Below are 16452 nucleotides of genomic sequence, written 5' to 3'. Positions count from 1 at the left end.
TACTCTTAGCAAACCGGTGTCCACTAAGCCTTATTTGCTTTTATTTATTATTTCAGAGTTTTGGCATTCTGCCGCTCCATGTACTTGGCATCCGAAATCAGTGAACACAACACTCCCACCAGACGAGTGTACGTTATATTGTTTCCCTCGTGCGCCTGCGCTTACCGATAAGTTTCGTAGACCCTGAAGCGACGCCTGTGACGAATCCATCGCACGCCAATCGATGAGCTGCTGGAGCTAGGACAGATTCATTCCCGTGCACACAACGGAGTGAGGTCGCCGACTACTGACGTGGAGCTCCTGATGAGAAACTTCATCTCAGCAAAGATGTGTGACTTCTTCCTTAAACGAAAAGTGATCGCTGTGTAACTTCTGCTGGAGGGGAGGGAGAGAGAAGAAAAGCGAACCATGTTCGACTACTTTCTGTATCTTGGACAATTTTGGCTTCTCTCCATGGAAAAGTAAATAGTGCGATGGAGCATGTGCTGTAGGTGCATGCCCAGTGCTGATTGAAGCACTTGGAGAAACTCGACATCAAAGGTAAGGAAAAATGTGTTTTGGTTTTAGATTAGTTTTAATTGCTGTTGTTGTTGTGTCGTTCTGAATTGATGACAGCGTTCGTTCGTGCAACTTCCTTCTGTCTGTTTGAGAGAGTCGGAATCTATGAGCTCGATTCGCGTTGAAGACGCGCCAGAGCATCGCTTGCATTGCAGAAGGGAGCTGCTTGTGAATGTAGCACGGAACAACTTTTAATCAAATATGTTGTGATGTTACAGCGGGTGGAGTTTTCTTCTGCGTAAGCGGTAAACTTGTGTGTGCCCTATTTTGGTGCTCGCATGCAAAGCAATCTTTATTGAAGTGAAAATCTTGCATCTCTGAAATAAAGATGTGCATAAACGAAATAAAAGAAATTCGGAAATGAAAAAGTTATTTAAAGGAGAATCGTTGAATGTCAATGATTAGGAAAGTATCTTGCGCTTCTGTATAAGAAAGAATTTAAAGAACACAGACTCACTCTGCTTTTGCCGACAGCGTTTCTTTGTTAAAAGGGCGTTTCAGCGTTTTAATCCTTTTACTTCCAATGTACGCATTCATATATGATGGTGGGTCCAGTTCTGAACGCTGCTCGGGCTCAACATGAACACTGAAATAAAAATATTTATTTACATAATAATAATTAGATCAGAAACGTTCTTGCCATTAGATGAGCTGATTTGTCGTTTTTTTTATATGTATTTACATATTAAAGTATCAAGAAGGCCAATAAATATACGAAGAACCCCAAACAACAAGAATGCAAAGACTATTTACATTCTAAGCGAATTATATTATTTTTCATTGTGGTTCTGTTATAAATACAGTACATCGTTTTTGCCTGGCATTAAACCATTGAAGAAAAGGTTCCAAGCCGGATATCTGTTAGTATCCTTAGTCTTGATATGATTAAAAAAAATCACACCGGAACATCTCAGAGGCGAGTTTAATTATTTCCTGTATTGCTTTCCTATGAGGTTTTATCTCTTTGATTTTCTGTAACGCTCAACTGTGTGTTTTTCAAGAGCACGGTACAGTCAAGTCGTGCGCGCTCCGTCGCAGAGGAGCAAGGAGGCTGTGGTGGTAGCGGGTGGGTTAGTGAGCACTTGAAACAACGAACAGTGCCTTGCGGAGAAGATTCTCGCATGGAGTTCGCTCTGGACTGTGCTTTTTAAGCACGTTCTGCATTTCAGTTAATTTTGATTTCATTAGAATTATGGATGCATAAACTCGCTTCTTGTTCGCATGTGTTTGGACCTAAGAAGATAAAAAGTGATTATTCCTTGGTAATTTATGTTTGCCCTTTTTATTGCAATTCCACCTAACATAGATATGCTGCAGTTAAGACGCATCCTGCGCTAGAAACTAACCTCCGCGCCATTTCAGACCTCCAGTAAGGAGGGTGTTGGTTCATATGGAGAGAGAGAAAAAAATCAGCTATCCCTTAATAAGTTAATGGTGGATCTGTTCTAAAGAGAAGCAAGATGTATTCATTTTCCGTTTTCACATGTTTGAATTCATTTTAACATCCTTCATTTGAAGTGATTCGTCCAGGGTAGTTAACGTTGTGCGATGGCGCCAACGCTCTTCGCTTATTTGTTAACTCAGATTTGTTTGGCTGATTCCACGTGTCGGTTAAATTCTGTTTCTCGAATATCAACCGAGAAATGACGGAATTCACGAAGTGGTTTATTTATTTATTTATTTTTTTTTAGTGTCATTTCGACTCTCATATTTGCATATTGATTAGCTTTGCCGGGTAGGTATAAATATAAAAAAAAAAACTTAGCGAGATTCCCCCACGTATCGTCCTCGTATTGAATTGATGTTTTTTCTGCGATGATTAAAAAAATATATGAAATGGATATTTTTTATCCGATTTCATCAGAATCAACATTATTTTCGAATTCTAGGAAAAAAATACCGAGAATATCCCACTGACAAATGCATCAAAATAGAGCGCAGTGTTTTATTTTTCTAAACAAGTTTTAATTTGTGAGATAAAACGTAATCCGTTCTTCGTGATGGTACCCCAAATCGTAAAGATCAGTTATCTTTAACGGATTCCGTCTCTTGTCACGTGTGCCGGAATTAAAATGCATTTCCATACAGTAACACTTATTATATGGAAATATACTGAAATGGACAGTGTTGGAGATTTTAGTATTTTCGATTGAGTTCATGCACATCTCACTACTTATTATAGTCGCAGTATTTAAACCGGTGCTAGCAATAAATGAAACCTCATCCATGTTTTTTTCGACCACTAAAATACTTAAATAAGATAACCGAAAATTGGGTTTTAATTAGTCGGAAATTTGATACAACTAGTAAGTTTCGCCACGTTAACCGGTGGCTTTTTCTGGGTCAGATGAATATACATATAGCAGCTTAAAACAAACGAACTGAGGTTAAGAATCAATACATAACGGAAAAATTAAATCGGTGAATTTGATATTTTTCATTTTTCCGTTATGTATTGATTCTTGACCTCAGTTCGTTTGTTTTAAGCTGCTATATGTATATTCATCTGAATCAGAAAAGGCCACCGGTTAACGTGGCGAAACTAGTCGGTTACTAGTTGTATCAAATTTCCGACTAATTAAAACCTAATTTTCAGTTATCTTATATATCAAACTTATCTGATTAATACCGTGAGCATATTGTTGAAATAGCTCTGCGATCGAGAATATTGTTATGCTGTTAATCAATATGTACTTCATATATTGATGTGTCATGTTAAATATATAATAAATATCATTTTAAGTATATTTAACATTTTTAGCATTTGTAAGTTTGCAGGGGAGGGAGAGAGAGGTATCGCTCGTAGCTTCCCATTAATCAAATGATATCGTGATTCATTAATTTTCGCCACTTGCCAATTAAGCAAAGATAAATTATATTATGCGCGATCTTTGATTTGGAAGCGTTAGGTTGACAGGGATAACGGTAACCTAATAAGGACATTTTTTTCTTTCGAAGAGACAGCATTTTAAAGCTAGTTTGACTGGAATTCTGAAGATTGGTTACTGAGAGTTCAGTGTGTTACGTTCGTAAACTGCATTTACAGGTTTGCATGTGTTCAGGGATGAAAAAACGATGCTTTTAATCTTTTTCTTAAGTACAGAATTAGCTGCTTTTGCCGTCATTAAAATGATTCTACGCTTTAATGGCAAATAACGCGTTTAATCATCGCTTACTGCATTATTCATGCAAGCGAATACCAAGGAAATTCGTTTTTTCTCCTTCGAAAATTTCTAATTTAAGCATAGTTTTTTTTTTTTTTTTTGATGACGCAGTCCACTAAGCGGGTTCCCTAGTTGTTTTTTTTTTTTTTTTAACTGGTACTATTAACCCCTTAACATACAAAGACGTCTGTGACACGTCATTTGTTTATTGCACCAAAATTGATTTTGCATTCTGGTTTCACATATAAATACAACCGAGTATAGACGCTAGACAATCTTGTGCCTATTTCCTTTCAGCCGAGAAAAGTTGCCAACGGCGTGTATCGGCTATTTCGTTTGTGTTTGCACAAATTCATCGTCATTTTTCAAATAACGATGAATTTGATCCAGCAAATCACCCTCTCCCAAAACTCGCCCAAAAAATTTGCAGAAAAACAACCGCTTTCTGATTTTTAATTGGTACGTTAAGGGGTTAACAGAAAATGAATATTACATTCATTAGGAATTCTGAATATTACGGAAATACAAAGAGGAATCGTTAGTGTTTCATATTTTCCCAGAAGATGGCAAAACTATTTTCAGTTGCAGCATCACAAACATGACGTGTTTATGAACGTAATCATTGAAGGGCACATAAACCCCTTTCCATCCAGAAGCTCTCCATTTAACATGTCCAGACAACCACAAGCCTTTATCAGATATTTGAGGAACAATATCACACTAAATGTCAGTCACCAGCCGTCGCTCCTTCACGATGAAAATCTTTTGCCATGGTGGTCGGACATGACAAAAGATTTTCTGTCGTGTACTGGAATCTGGACTCAGCAGCACCTCTGATATGTCCAGATTTAGATCATTCGTGATGTGCAGTAGGGAAGACATTAATCCGAACAAGCCGAATTTTCGTCAAGTTTTTGGTTTTGGTTTTAATTCACAATAATCCAGGATCACTTGTGCCTGTTGACGGAAAAGCGACCAATACATAAAAATATTCGAGGAAAGAGCGGTCCCAGAGATTCAGAAAGACAAAGAACTCGTCTTCCTACAGTGTCTCGCTTCATGTCACACTTAAAAAAAGTGAACGATTCCTCAAAAATCATAACATCCAATTGGTTCAGTGGTGAGGTAACTCTCCTGACATTAACCCAATAGAAAATTCGTGTGCCACAGTGAAAAAGGGAGTTGGAAAATTAAATTGTGATACAAAAGATAACTTAATACAATCCATTATGAAAGTATGGTTTCGAGACGCAGAAATAAGGAAAATGTGTTGGTAGAGTCCATGCCGAAGTGAATCAATGAATTTATTAGAAGCAAATGAAGAAAAATGAAATTCAATTTTCTGAAGAACTTAAAAGGTTGCCTGCTTTCAGTAGATTATTGTTGTGATGAAACATAATTGCAAAGCTAGTTAAAGATAAAATACGAATTCACTCCATGGATTTTCTCTCCATTGATTCTTTCTTTTCACTCGAAACATGTGGTGAACGGAACGCTTATCACGTACAACCGAAAAGAAATTATACTCTTGATTTCGGCCATATTTTAGCTGTGTAAGCAAATAGGTTTACCGACTAACTTCTTATATAATAAGAGTTCTTGATCATTATAAGTTGCCTTGGATCCCCATAATGCAGAGCACACTTGCTAAGGCGTGAATATTATGGGTGTTTTTTGGGATGGTTTGGACTTCTAATGAGGGTCTTGTCCATTATTCAAGTAGCTAGTCGGCAACACACTTAACGATTTGTTGGTCACAGTAGCGCTAGAACGGTTGGAAGTAGTGAGAATAGATGCAGCAAATCGCTGTCAAGTATAATATGCAGTTTATTTCAGTGACTGAAAATTAAGCTTTGCATTGCAAGACTATTTATTTAGGAAACGTCTCTATTTTTGTTTTACCATCAATTTATTTTTTTAGAAAAAGTTATTTTTGAATGAAACTTTCCGTCGTACAGGTTTTCTTTCCCGATAAATTATAGTATAACGTACTCTCATACTAAACAAGGACGATGTTATACACTAGTTTATTCTTTCCCTTTGCTATTTTTTTAAATGAATTTAGCAAGCAGTCTTCCAATGTCACAAACAAGATTAAACAATTCTCTGAAATCACGGATTCGTTGCCACACTTTGCAATCTTATCTAAATATCCTCCTCTTCGTATTTCAAGGAAAACAGAATTCCTTAGTGGTGCGTGCGTGCAGAAATAGATATACATGGGTGAGTCTGTATTTACATGGGTGAGTCCTTGATTATTTCAAACAGAAATAATCAAGGGATTGCTTTGTAATCCTTTCTTAATTATCGCTTAAGTAATCCTTTCCTTTTTGGCCATTTCAAAACTCGGTGTGCATAAGATTCCTCTCGTTTATCTATTTCGATAAGATCATCTTGTAAAGTTCATTTTTATTATAATCTAGAGAACCTTGTTTGGCGATATTACATCCATTCAGCTAATAACTAATTCTTGCTAATTTAATTCTCGTTTCTTTAACTGACTGCAACCTCCTCCTGTTTGGCTTTAATTTTTAATTCATCAGATTCGCTCTGCCTGTCATTTAACGTTATGATTCTTTCACACACTTCTCCGAAAGTACAACGGCGAAAGGAATGAAAGTGCATTCCCTAATGCGAAGTATTTTAATTCGATGAGCTTCGTTTTTCCTTTCTCCCATTCAATTTATTTATCACTCAGTCGTTAAATACTGCCCTTTTGAGAATGCTTAGATTTTGCAATTCTGGCTATTTGTGTACGAACAGGGAATGAAAAATTTCTGTTTCTTACAACAGCAAATAAACCGTATTTTATTCGTAACCTCTGGGGCCACCACAGCGCGGTTGCGCGGTTTTGTTTAAAGATCTCTATTCGAATCCAATCCAGGATGCGAAGAATGTTTACAAGGGCATGCCCAGCGACATGCGCAATTAACATAAGATGCTGCGACATCCTCTAGTTTGGGTTGCTTCGACCTATTTTTGTCCTTTTTAAAAAATGATAATGCTACTGACTTACCTTTTACACCGACTTACCTTTCAATGCCGTCGAATGACCCAAGGTTAGATCATTCAAAAGCATGTTCTGCATGATTTTGAATTATCTAACATCTCTATCAGTACGTATCAGTAGATCTCTGTCAATGGGGGTTAGATCATTCAAAATCATGCAGAGCATGATTTTAAATAATCTAACCCCATTGACAGAGATGAACTCTGTCAATCTGCAGAGACCAAACATGGGATTTTTGAAGTCACTTTAAGCCTCCTCTAAACAGGGTGGTCGTGTGGCCTGGCAGTGAAATTCATCTCCAATCCAAACACATTCCCAAGCATCCGAACACGTCCTATCGGATAGCGGACATGCTTTAGATTTCATTAGAACTAAATGAAACGCTCTGTGTTTCTATTTTTAGAAACTTCTTTATGACTGCAGGTAGTATCTTTTGCTGGGCAGTAACCGATATTTTCTCAGGTAGAATTATCCCCCGTCTTTGAGATGTGTGTTTAATCTGAGCAAACTTCCTAAGACCGTTTGAATAGTGTTAATATTAGCATCGATCAGCTCTGCTTTGCTCCTCCGAAATGAAAGCAACAGAAAATGGAGCGAAATATAATTTCCCTGGAGTTCCAATTTCTTAAAGAGCACCTGGAATTTAAGCGAGCAGTCTGTCTCTCCGTGGCAGTTGACTCTAATTATATCGTCGCACGATATTGATTCTGTGTTTAATTCGGTTTTGCAGGAGCGAATGCCTTCTTAATCGCTGCATTTCAAACAGCTTTTATTCGTATGTGTCAGTTTATTTCCTTGCGATTATTAATTTCATCATCTTCATAACGCGTTGATATTTAATTTTCTGATTCGTTTTTATTTTTCAGTGAAATGTTTAATTCGTCGCTTTTGCGTTAATGTCACTGCACAATTAGGAACGCATCGCTGATGCGCCTTGAACGAGGAGGAAGTCGCATGCAACAAAGAATAAAAAATGGCATCGAAACTGGAAATGAATGTCACTTCTGCTGCTTGGGGAGATTTCTTGCTGAGGCTTAACACCCCGATTCTTTTTTCGTTCGTGTTATTTCGTCTCCCTGGAAGTAACACAACACAAACAAAAACCAGATCTTGATTTTCAATTACTCACATATAATCCTCGTTTTTGTTATGTAATGAATAACTCGGTGCGTAGCGTAGAACAGTTTATTTAGGGACTGCTTCAGTCTCGCGGAGTTCTTGATAAGTAGCGCAGTACAAATACTCTCTTTCATCTGCATCGATCACCATTCATCTTTTATGTCTAAGCAACCTCCTTTTATCCCAAAGAAGCGTTGAGAGAAAAGCACGATGTAATCCTCTAACAATGGCGTCACGTGACACAGTCACGGGATAAACAGGTGAAAGAGATATTCGCCGACCGCACCGCTTATAATGGATCTGCTGCTTTGTTCCATATTAGTTCAAAGGCAGCTAACTACCTGCATCTCCCGCCATCTCCTGAGACTGGCTCTCGCATCATTTGCTTAGAAAATCTCCCACTATACCCTAGAGGTAAGAAGATGATAGGGAACTCCGCTGCGAATGCGACGAAAGATGTACTCTGTCAAGCGTCCGGCTACATGGTGTTGTCGTTAACGAATGTTCGTGACACTCCAATCTGTCCCCGAACTACTCGGTGACAAAAGAAGAAAGCATTCTTGACATGTTCAAGATCACCAAGTAGTTGTTTGTCCCAGACGTACTGAAGAGATGTTAAGTGACGACTCGTGGATTTGGCGTGACGTGTTTAAAGGCAGAAAGTCGGTTTATCAACACAACAAATGCTTGACCTCTGGAGACATCTAACGGGTCTCGGGAAGAAACTTCGCAAATTATACTCCTGTAAAGAGGATTTTAAAGAGTGTTGTCTATAACTCATCGATATCAGCTGCGAATCAGGCTACGATTAAAGAGATTAGAACTAAATTAGGAAATATGCATCCCAAGACGGTTATTCACAATTTTCCTTGGCAAACAAGTGATATCAATACAAATATAAATTGAAATTTTTTCATTTGAAATTAAAAATGAGCATTTTTAAATTAAAGTCTAACAATACAACAGACTGAATTTTCCCTTCCCCAAGTTGAATAACTAGTGACATAAGAAATTCAAACAAACACGCAAAACGAAACGGGAGTGGTTTCTAGAATGCAATGACGAACGTTCCGCAATAAAACTGTGCAGAAGCGAATTAATCAATTTGCTTCTGCGCAGCAAGTTTCTTATAGATATTTTTTTCTTAACCGTTTAAACAGTAACGAGGTAGATATCTCATTTGTATAAAGTTTGCTATAAAGACGATGCCCAAATTATGCTGAATTCCAGTTTTAGTTTTCGAATTCAAAAACAGTTTTTTCGGTAGAATTTTTCTAATACTCTTCGGTATATTTGCGGTCACATTTACTGAGCGTGACTCGTAATTAAAACGCAACTTATCTGACTGGTTGCCAAAAGTGTATTCTTATTCACCTCTCCCACTTCCGAGGCACAGTGGGATGGGCATGACCTTTACTTGCAGAAAGCTGTTGTCCAGTCTCAGACAAACATACTCTTCCTTTGTCAAATGGAACACGCACGGAAAGTGTGGACAAATTTAAAAAAAAAAAAAAAAAAGTCACCGTTCTACTAATAAAAGATGTTAAAACCCGTCGTAATACGAAGTAATTTTCTTCCCCTGTTCTAGCCGTGAAACTTCCTTCTTCGGCAGCAATCATTCGAGCCCTGTTCCCTCGTGACACTTGTCATCATCATCACATTCGTGTGGAATGACAACCGATATCGATTTAAAATTTCGAAAAGTCGATCGTCGATCGAGAGGGAGAGCTGTCTGTTGTTAACCTCAATAATTCACAGGGCAGTCAGAGCGGCAGCCATTTTACACCCAAAACGTGAAAGAATGTCAGCTAATATTTCATTAGATAAGGGTATGGAGTCGAGCCATCCAACTCTGAAAATAAAATATATTTTACACTTATGGGCTGCAATTAAAATACTTAAAATATCGGGTATGTTGTTTGTTAGCAAGTAAGAAATTCAGTTTTCTCACTGATAAAATGACTTAGTTAAATGACATTAAGTGGAATTTGAACGATTCCGATTGACACTTGCAGTTCTGAATTTTTAAACTGCGAAGGTAGTTGGCGTCAGCGAGACCAATCAGTGTATTCAGTTAAAGCTTCTTCCGTTGTCACACTGTTTAAATACACAAAAGAGTTTGTCTTTTGTCAAATTTTTGACAAAACATTTGAATTACACCTTTACTTAGGTGGAGAAGCTATTTTATTATTAAATTAGAATAACAAATGGTTTTAGCGCTTTGATCTACAAATGTTTCCGAATTTTCGTATCTGCAGGCATCACAACGTATTGAAAATTTTATTATTTCATCAAACTCAAGGAATGAAAGATTTTCTTTGTGTGCAGATATGATATATCTGCACACAAAAGATCCGCCGCTGGTCCACTGCAATATATATATATATATATATATAAAGTATTTTACCTTGGGTATAATAAATGTTAAAGATACCAAGCTATTTTTAAACCTGGTTTTACTCCATTTCCCAAGTAAGCAAACAAACAAATAAGTCAAGTTTGCGCCTGCACGTGTTGCAAGTCTAGCTGACCCTGCAGGTAGTGCAAGACCAAGACAACTCATGGTAAAAGTAGAATAAGCTCTGATCACTAATCTTAATATTTACCCATAATGCAAAGCACATCTCCTGGAGGAGATGTATGATGCTTTGTATTAAAGGCAAGGGGCCACTACCCAGACCGGTTTCGACCTTTATTGAGGTCTCATCAGTGGGAGCCAGGCTAGAAATATCAAGATTTTTTTTTTTTTTTCCTCCTGAGATTTTTATTTAATAAGGTTAAAACACCTTATGGTAACTTGTTCTGGTAAACTACTTATAAGCTCTGTATTACTAAAATCTTGATATTTCTGTATATATATATATATATATATATACACACACACACACACACACACATATATATATATATATATATATATATATATATATATATATATATATATATATATATATATATATATATATATATATATATATATATATATATATATATATATATATATATATATAATTTTATAAACTTGGTTTTAATCCTTTTCCCGAGTAAGCAAACAGACAAGTCAAGTATTCGCATGAAGTATTTTCAGGTCTGAGGCAACTCGTGGTAAAGGTGGAGTAAGCTCTGATCACTATCCTTAGTATCTCCCATAATGCTAAGCACATCTCATTGCGGACATGTATGATGCTCTGCATTAAGGGAAGGGCCAATACCCAGACCGGTTTCGATCTTTATTGAATGTTCAAGTACAGGTCAAACTCCAAAAACTTAGTGTTGTTCCCCTGCCACTGAGAAGAACTCTCAGCGTTGGCTCTACCCCGTGGCAGGCTGACCCCACCACCGAGCAAACCCACTCATTTTCTCATATGTCATCTGAGGGGTAACAGCAACAGCCGTGCCTCAGTTGCCATTCATCACCTAAGCTTCCAACCGGTTTCGATCTTTATTTAGGTCTCTTCAGTGGGAGCCAGACCCAGACCCTGATCACTTGTATAGATAAAATTAAGTTCTGCATTACTTCAACCTTGGCATCTCAGGGTCCCACTGAAGAGACCTCAATAAAGGTCGAAACCGGTCTGGGTAGTGGCCCTTCCCTTATACATGTCCGCAAGATGTGCTTTGCATTAGGGGAGATACTAAGGGAAAGTGATCGGGACTTACTCCACCTTTACCACGAGTTGCTTCAGACCTGAAAATACTTTAGGCGCAAACTTGACTTACCTGTCTGTTTGCTTACTCGGGAAAAAGAATTGAAACCAACTTTATAAAATTGTTTGGTATCATTAACGTACAGGCCAGGCATTATGTCAACTCTATTTTCTGGTTTTGACTTCTCCTCCCCAGTCACAAATTATCACACACAAAAAACTGATTCATAAAATTTAAGCGAACAGATATATTAATCTTTTACCAGTTATTATAATGTGCGCTAATATTTTCGTGATCGGTACGATATTTTATTGCTGTAGCTGTAGAAAATATTGAAGGAATTCTCAAATTAATGATGGTGTCCTACGCCGTTTTAAGTATAATTTCCCTCAAGAGCTGTACATGATTTTATGCTCTGCTTGCAGCAATACATGCAAGCTTCCTTTATATTGCTGAAGTTTGATTTTAGGAGAGAGGGCATATGAATTTTAACAGAAGTGAAATATGGCGTGTTTTACTGAATTTGAAATGCGGTTGACGTTGCACATGTAAGGGTGTTTTATTCCTTCATTACGTGGGCATTCGAGTTTTCACCGCGCAGTATCAGAAAGACTGTTTTTAAAGAAGAGCTGTTAGCTTTAATGTTAGCTTGTAATAATTTAAATTTATTTATTCTTATGGCAAAAGAAATACAGAACAGCCACAGGTCAATGTTCAGTCTGGAAAGCCAATCCAAGGCCTCACCGTCACCTTGTAAATGTCCTGTAGGCCACCACCGTGAAATTGGCGCCTTGGGCAGTCGTTCACAATATGAATAATCATCTGAGCCATGGGAGAACAATCACAATAAGGGTAATCTAACAGCTTCCCATTTATGTTTTAGGTAGCCACATCTGCCCTGGTTAATTCTAATCCTGTTGATTGATGACCAAATCTTCCTAGGAAGAGCAAAATCAGGCTGCAGAGCACAGGGATCCTCTACCAGGAAGCCGTTTGTTGGGAGATTTTTGGACCAGTATTCTCTCCACATGTCATGTGTTGATTGGAGGGCAGCTGAAGAGAATTCGTCCATGGACCAGAAAGGCTTTCTAGATTTTAGGCGAAGACTAGGTGGATTTATAAGTGTCTGGTGCAGGGGCAGGAGTGAGTTGCTCATTGCTTTGTTAAATTCTTTAATCGAGGTTTGTCTTCTCCTTATGTTTGGTGGAGCAATGTTAGGTAGGAAAGGCAGCCAAGAGAGACGGGTGCTTTTCACTGTCCCACTAATTATGCGCATGGCAGAGTTTAGCTGGGTGTCTATAATGTTAGTGTGTGCACTTCTTTCCCAGACAGGTACACAATATTCTGCTGCAGACAATGCGAGGACTAGTGCAGACGACCTTAGGACTTCTGCACCACAACCCCAGTTGTTCCAGCAAGCCTTGAAATGATATTGTTTCTCGTTTTAATTTTGTTGGACAGGTTGGTAATGTGCCTTTTATAGGTTAGGCTTCTATCCAGGCTCACTCCAAGGTATTTCGGGTGAGGCTCGTATTCTACAATTTTTCCACAGAAAGAAAGATTGAGGTGTCGATTCGCCTCTGCATTGTTCAGGTGAAATACTGTGGACACAGTTTTTGTTGGATTTGGCTTCAAGTATGAATGCTTGAAGTACTCTTCCAGGATGTCCAGGTCTGTGTTCAAGGTGGTTCATTGCAGGTTGGCAAAGGAGGTGGATTGATGTAGGATCGCTAGGCCATCAGCGTACATACACTTACTTGAGCTGGTAAGTCGTACACGTAGATGTTAAAAAGTAAAGGGGATAACACAGAGCCCTGTGTGGAGAACATTGTGAAGGAAACTGGGCCTGTTCTTTATTCCGTCAATACGAATCTTTATGTTGGAGAGAATAGATTCAAAAAGCTGGAAAGTTTTTTTGCACTTATAATATTTCCTAGCTTTAGGAGGAAGTCCCTGATCCGGACTGTGTCATAAGCTGATGTTAGGTCAATGAAAGTGTCTCCAGATTTAAGTTTCTTCTGGAAGCCTGCTTCAATCTGTGTTGTCAGGGCCAGGACCCGGTCACAGAAACTTCTTCCCGGCCTGAAGCCAGCTTGTTTAATCGGGAGTGCTCTTTCGATGAGTGGTGAAATTCTTTTAAGGAGAATTCTTTCAAAGAGCTTAAAGGCGGAGTAAAGCAAGGAGATAAGTCGTAGACTTTTGACATCATTTGGATCTTTCCCTGTTTTGGGCACGGCAATTATTTTGGCTTTCCGCCACAGATTTGGTAGTTTTCCAGTCATTATAATTTCTGAGAAAAGGGCGGCCAGCCAGCCATTTTTGCCTTGTTGACCGAGATGTTTTAGAAACTCAGGGCGGATACCATCCACAATTTAAATTAATGACAACCAAAGAAAAGCTCGTATTATAAAAATATATTTATTTATAAAATAAACAGCAAAAATTCATACACCATTCGTAGTTTTCTCGGTTGGAAATGTAGCGTATTAAAATATCAGATACGAAAATCATTTTTTTCACTTTCAAAAACGAGAATTTTTGTTAGTAATTTACAAGTAAATCTTCCAAGAATTACTTGGCAGATTTATTTGTTCCCTGTCACAGAGTGAAAACAATTCCTTCGTTTTTTTGTAAGGCTCCTTCAATTTGCTATTAAAATACGCGATTTTTTTTTTGTGTGTGTGTGTGTGTGTGTGTATGCAAGCCACTGTTTAAATCACTTTCGCCCAAATCTGCACGCGTGTAACACAGTCAAGGAGCTTCTTCGGTCATTTCAATTTTGGCTTGAAGAGAACATTTAAAACCAACTTTACGGAGAGATTAAATTGCAATGATTCTGGCCAATCGGTAATTTCCAATTTATTTGAAGTTTGATCGTTAAAATATGTGAATCGATAAATATGGGATTGATTTTGCTGGTAAGCAAATTATGTTTTTAGACCACATTGCAAAAATTATGGTTGCACACGCTTTTTTTTTTTTTTTTTATTTCAGCGGTGTGTTGTTGCAGGGAATTTTGTAAGCCACGTACGCTACAGAGTTCGTTTCACACTGGGGTGAGCTACTTCAGTTAATTAAAATGAAAGGACGTCTTGCGAAAGCAGCACGACATGAGTCGTTATTACAGTCGATGGCCTTCTACCTCTTGCAATGCATTTTTGTTGCTGCCACGATTGCCCTAATTGCTTAATTTTGCAACATCACCGGCGATATGAAATATTTACAAAAATTCTCGGTGCCCTTGTGTTAATGAACATGTCTAAAGAAAGTTCAATATTAACTTTTGGAGGGATAAATTTCGATGGGGAGATGCGAAGACTGAAGTACGGGCTAAGGGATGATCTCTATTCTAACATCATCATCCGATAACCTAAATATAATTACTTAGAAAATCGTTAGTATGAGCGAAGCGCCATCATAGTTTTAAACCAATTTCTCCTGACATATCACAAAGACTGGTTAGTCTAGACATTCTTAACTTCGCTTTTAATTTAGTCTTAAATGAAAGACTTTTTTTTGTTCCCAAAATTTTGTTAATTCATATAGTTAGAATTTATTTAGTTGCCTTTTTCAAATAACACCATAACCAGTACAATTATCTGTTGAGAAATATATGACGCGCCATTTGTTTCCTACGACATACCGAAACTTGACGGGTCAAACAATATGACAAATCCTGTTGATTTAGATACGAATATATTGTGTGTTTCACTGGATTTCATCGAATATTAAAGATGTATATCCAATCAAGAAGTGCTTATCATTATTAAGAAGCATGAGGAGTGGAGCAGATATTTTTGGATTTACTATGCCATCTGTTGCTGCTACTGCAGTAAAAGCCGTCGTTCTCAGAATGTGTTTGCTGTTTGTCGCCTTCTCTTCTAACATTTCGATGCAGCACTTTTTAAACACGTTATAAGAGAACAAATATATCTTTATTTTTCGTGATTTGAAGCGCTTCTTGACTCAGTACGTTGGAAAAATCTGCGAAAGTGGACATTACGGAGAATGGAAACTTCGGTACTCTCTGTGCACTTAGTTTAACACGTGTCACAAGTTCAAGCGCCAACCACAGCAGTGCAGAGCAAGTGCGATATCCTCGATAATTTTCTGTTTTTGTCTCAACTTAAAAAAAATCTGGACGACGAAAGATTTGATGTGGACACACTTAAGCAAACAAACAAGCGACAACAAGGAAACCGTCAGCAATTGATTCACTTGCACCACAGTAGAAAAGACAGTTTAAGAGAAGGATGCTCGCCAGATCAGAAGTCGTGTGAGATAAGAATAGTTCGCTTTTCCTCTGAATTCGTGTATTTAAAAATTAAATACAAACCTGAGGAGAACATGAATGCGGCAAATTTATATTTAATTACTTAAATACAAGAATTAGGGTGCAATTCTTTAAAATATTTTCACTTTAACTCCTTGTATTCATTCTACTTTCTTCTTTCCCATTCTCTATTCCAAACCATATGTGTTATTGCTGGTATCACCATGACTTTACAAAATTTAGATTGTTTTCTTTCTTGGTTTGTTTTCATCTTATAGGTCCAGAGATTGTCTTAAAATGGTGTAATTTATTACTTCCACTAAATGTTACATCACTTCCTAAATAATGAAAATGCGTTGCTTATGCGGGATTTTCAATGACTTGTATGGGATATTTGCGACGGAATTCCAGTTTTCTTTAAGGAAAGCTGTATTCACTACTTAGTTGTCGTACTGCTTCAGTCGTTTTCCTTGGCATTGTCGACATTAAAAGAAATTCCTCTAGAGAGGTCTTTCGATCCCCACTTTTTTTTTTTTTTTTAATTTTTTGATATCCAAATGTCAACGACTTCGACAATGAGCTGCAGAAATGGCTTTGTCGGCTTTAAAGGTATTTGTTGCCTTCAAAATGGTTCTTAAAGCGTGAGGAATTCCTTACAGTCCATAATGAAAAGCGAAAGA

The 16452-nt window shown here is 37.7% G+C and overlaps 1 protein-coding gene across 1 annotated transcript in view; it reads left to right on the top strand.

Moving 5' to 3' along the window:
* Nucleotides 1-403: 403 nt before the first annotated feature.
* The window catches only part of LOC150101276 (uncharacterized), a 94134-nt gene continuing 78085 nt past the window's right edge, over nucleotides 404-16452 (top strand). Inside the window, exon 1 of the mRNA XM_090400273.1 lies at nucleotides 404-540. The gene's annotated coding sequence lies outside the window, so the exon portion shown is untranslated. The remainder of the gene's footprint in view (nucleotides 541-16452) is intronic.

This window comes from Typopeltis vanoorti, chromosome 11 (genome assembly GCF_054136105.1).
Source record: "Typopeltis vanoorti isolate ZY-2024b chromosome 11, IOZ_Tvanoo_1.0, whole genome shotgun sequence".
Taxonomy (NCBI): domain Eukaryota; kingdom Metazoa; phylum Arthropoda; class Arachnida; order Uropygi; family Thelyphonidae; genus Typopeltis; species Typopeltis vanoorti.
The sequence above is the reverse complement of the archived record's forward strand: the minus strand, read 5'-3'. Positions and strand labels throughout refer to the sequence as shown.